Below are 4,814 nucleotides of genomic sequence, written 5' to 3'. Positions count from 1 at the left end.
AAGGCTTTTAAGTTTTACCATTCATTCATATTCATATAATAAGTCGAATATACTTGTTCACACTAGGTGGAAGAATTTCAGCCAAGATAAATTCATGAACATTCATCCAAAGAATGCAAATCAACATGTTCACACATGGGAGGAAGAATTCGGCCATGAAGATACATTCATGAAGATTTATTCATTTAATTCATCATCCATTTACCATTGACCGTACATTGTATTTCCTTAAGGGATGAACATTCATCCATGAATGTTCACTCATTAAATCTTGTATGTTCATTCTAGACATCCTTAGGCCTATAAATAATTTATGTTTCATTTTGTAAAAAAACCAACTTTGTTTAATCAAAGATTTTCTCTCTTTCAAGTTCTTTGAGAACTATATCGACTTATCAAGTGCTCTTGTTCTTGTGGCTTCACATATCTTCTATCCACCATGTTACTTTTGATTCTTTTGGTTTAATATACCAAAAAGGTTAAAGTCCTTAAATATCATCCCTTAAGTTTCTATAAGGTCTAGGGTTAAGCTTTATTATAGCTTAGTTTGATTCCTTTGTTTCTTGAGGTATTATCTTCAATTCTTCACTACCATTTCCATACTTCTTTCTTCCATCACCATAACATCGTTCCATATACAAATACTTCTTTAAATCCTTTCAAACATGTCATTATCTTCATCTATTCCGCTGTCATTTCTATCTTACCATCTTACTCATTCATATTAAACCATTTTCTTTAAAGCATTTTTATTTCAGGAACACTTGTTGCCTTCCTATGTCCTAGAATCAAAGTGCAAGTCTTACCTCACCAAGTGGAGTAGGCGTGCTTATATCATATGGTATCAGAGTTAGAGCAGAAGCAAGCAAGTTGTGAAGTGTTGTTCAAACAAATCAAGCAAAATCAAAAAGGAAAAGAAATGTTATTCAAAAATCATTGAGGAAACATGCAAAATGAAAGAAAGTAAAAGAAAAGACAAAATCAAAGCAAGAAAGAAAAGAGAAACAAAGTTAAAACCAAAGGTTGTTTCATACATCAACAAGTGCCAACAAGCCTAAAGCCATTTTCAACAGTTTGATTGTGGCTAAGGAAGAATGTCAATGTCTTGTATTAAGAAATTCATTTTCCTTCTATCAATTTTTTCTTCTTTCTTTTCTTTGTTTAAGCCAACATTTTTGTCATCTATTTGTTCTTTTCTTTCTACTTAACAAACTTTTGCAGCAAAATGCCTACGCACTTCATTTCAAGGTCTTGAGTTAGTTTTTTAGAACTTAACAAGAGATAAACGAGTGGAAAAAGGCATAAAGAGCGTGTGATATCAAAAGGGGGATAACAAAAAACAAAAACACATTCCTGAGTGCAAACACGAGCGTTTGAGTAGAATGACATCAATTTTTTTGAGTGATCGTGAGGTTTTGTTGTGTGAAATTTGGTAAGGTCCTATTTTCACATTTCAATTTCTTTAATCTCTAACAATATTGTTTGATGTTTTATCTTCTCAATCAATGGAGTATGAAAAACAAAGGGAAAATGCATTTCACACTAGATGCCATATCAATGGTAAAGTTTTCCATGTGGTCATTAACAGTGGAAGTTGCACCAACCTTGCAAGTACACTCATGGTGCACAAATTGGGCTTAAAGTCAATGCAACATCCGGATCCATATGAAGCACAATGGCTTAATAACGATGAAATTGCCATTACTCAACAAGTGTTACTCCCGTTTTCCATTGGCAAGTATGAGGATGAGGTTCTTTATGACGTAATCCCAATGAGCACAACTCATTTGCTACTTTGAAGACCATGGCAATTCGACAAAAGGGCCACTCATAACGGATTCTTAAATAGTTACTCATTCATCAATGGGAGAAGGTGAATCACATTGACGCCTTTATCATCACAACAAGTGCTTCAAGATCAACACCATTTAAAGAAAAGCTTTGATGCTATGCAAGAAGAATGTTGTGAGAAAACCAAGAAATTTGGATTTGAAAATGAGACTTTGTGTGAGAAATCATTGGAGTGACTGGAAATAAAAATGAGGGCATTGAAAAGATTGAGAGTACAAAACAAGGGAGTGAAGAGAAAATTCAAGAAGAATGTGAGATTGAAGAGATAATTCAAAACAAACATGAGCATGAGAGAAAAGAATGTGAGGATAAGGAAGTTTTGCTTTCTACTAATCAAATTTTTTCTTCCATTTGTTCTTTGAGTTTGCAGGTTATTCCAAGAGACATACAAGACGATTCAAGCATCATTTCTTTCGAAATTCCAAAAGATGTGTTACTTGAAATTCCAAAGAACATGTTTATTAACCTTCAAAGTACATTAACCTCATATTCAAGATCGAATGAACCTTATGAAAGGGAAGATTCAATGAACCTAACCATGGAGAACATTAAGAGTCCAAACTCATTTATTCATGAATTTAATCATTTATTTTTCTTTGATTCTAAATTGTTTACTTCTAACTTTGCTTTATTTTTCGGATTATTGATTCAAAAGCAAAGACTTGAACATGTAAAGCATTTTGAGCAAAGAAAATGGTGCAAGATGAGAGTGAAAGAATTTTCAATCCAACGAAGATCAAAGTTGTTCCCTTATGTACCAATTATTGATTTGGGGATAAATCTCCTTAAAAAAGGGGGAATGATGTGATCCTGTTGAGCACCAAGTTCACACTAAACAATCTTACAACTTTGAAGTCCTTCCAATTTCTATCTGAGGGAGTTCTTCCTTATGCTTAAGCCATGTTTATGCATCATTCCTTAGATCATTAATGCATATGCATTCATAGTTAGCTCAGGGTAAAAAGATGCATGCTTTGGTAACTCATATCAGCTCACAAACATCAAAAGATAGCTCACCTAGCTTAATATCAACTCATTTCCCGTAAAATATAGCTCAAGGAGCTGAAGGGCAACTAAACTTAGTTAGAGAGTAGCGAAGTGTAAGCTGGACAGTTCACGTTAGTTAGATTGATCGCCAGTTTTGAACAGACTCCAAACATCTTTGGGTGATGAAGTCTTCTTGACATTTAATCTCCTATATCTTATCTTTCCAATTCTCTTTGAATCACATCAATCCAATAACGGGAACTCAAGATATGCCTAGATTACTGAAGGCAGTGCTGGCTGGAAATCAATACAGGATTTGCAACCATACATCTCCTTCAAAGGACTTATGTATGGGAGGCATTAATGGAGACATGCATGGACGAAAAACAGAATATTTAAATGAATCAGTACATTTGTGATAAGGTGCAAGGTTTCATTCAAAGGCTTTTAAGTTCATCCATTCATGCATATTCATATAAGAAGCCGAATGGTCTTGTTCACACTAGGGGGAAGAATTTCAGCCAAAATACATTCATGAACATTCATCCAAAGAAGACAAATCAACATGTTCAGACATGGGAGGAAGAATTTGGTTATGAAGATACATTCATGAAGATTTATTCATTTAATTCATCATACATTCACCATTAACCGTACATTGTATTTTCTTAAGGGATGAACATTCATCCATGAATGTTCACTCATTAAATTTTGTATGTGCATCCTAGACATCCTTAGGCCTATAAATAGTTTAGCTTTCATTTTGTAAAAAAAATAACTTTGTTTAATCAAAACTTGTGAGATTTTCTCTCTTTCTAGTTCTTTGAGAACTATATCGACTTATCAAATGCTCTTGTGCTTGTGGTGTCACATATATTCTATCCATCCTACTACTTTTGGTTCTTTTGGTTTTAATATATCAAAAGGGTCAAAGTCCTTAAATACCATCCTCAAGTTTCTATAAGGTCTAGTTATAAGCTTTATTATAGCTTAGTTTGATTCCTTTGTTTCTTGAGGTATTATCTTCATTCTTCACTACCATTTCCATACTTCTTTCTTTCATCACCATAACATCGTTCCATATACAAATACTTCTTTAAATCCTTTCAAACATGTCATCATCTTCATCTATTCCGCTGTCATTTCTATCTTACCATCTTACTCATTCATATTTAACCATTTTCTTTAGAGCATTTTTATTTCAGGAACACTTGTTGCCTTCCTATGTCCTAGAATCAAAGTGCAAGTCTTACCTCACCAAGTGGAGTAGGTGTGCTTATATCAGTAGTTCTTGTCAACACCAGAAATGGTAACATAACATTAAACTGCATGTTACCTTTTTGTAGCATATGAAGCTATGTCACTCCACTTGAGTTCAATGTTAGATCTTGACACTGAAGGCAATGGTGCTGCTACAGATTCCAAGTCCTCATCACCCACAGGAGGTCTGTCCTCAACCAACATACCATTCCCACTACATGGTGAATCCTGATTCATCTGATCAGTCTCAGGAACACCATTTTCAACTTTCTCAAAAGCCTTGACCCTTGAACCACCGTCTACAGGGGAACTCAAGCTAGTCACAGCATTGTTTCCCGAATTTACATCAGCATATCCCATGGGACCGGAAGTTGGATAACCCATGAACCTATAATCAACAGGAAAAAAGTTATAAAAACTGACGGGAAATGGGAACCCCAGTTTTCTGAGACATTTTTACAATCGTGTTTCGCAGCCCTGAGGATTGTGGTTTGAGCTATAACATGAGTGTCCAAGATTAAAAAAAAAAAAAAAGTAAACCTTCTTTTCAGTGTTCAAAATTTCTATCTAGATTTAATATAACTCGACTTGAAGACTAATCCAGGCAATGCAAATGGTAACCATTGTCTAAGATTACAGACCCTACTCCCTTGTGCTCACCGATCCTCAGTAACATTAACAAGTTCAAAGCACAAAGATGGTTAAAGCCTCAACTG

At 34.6% G+C, this 4,814-nt stretch overlaps 1 pseudogene; it reads right to left on the bottom strand.

Moving 5' to 3' along the window:
* Positions 1-4,155: 4,155 nt before the first annotated feature.
* LOC120171726 lies at positions 4,156-4,552 on the bottom strand (annotated as a pseudogene).
* Between the last annotated feature and the right edge of the window lie 262 nt (positions 4,553-4,814).

This window comes from Hibiscus syriacus, unplaced genomic scaffold, assembly GCF_006381635.1.
Source record: "Hibiscus syriacus cultivar Baekdansim isolate YM2019G1 unplaced genomic scaffold, ASM638163v2 tig00111835_pilon, whole genome shotgun sequence".
Taxonomy (NCBI): Eukaryota; Viridiplantae; Streptophyta; class Magnoliopsida; order Malvales; family Malvaceae; genus Hibiscus; species Hibiscus syriacus.
The sequence above is the reverse complement of the archived record's forward strand: the minus strand, read 5'-3'. Positions and strand labels throughout refer to the sequence as shown.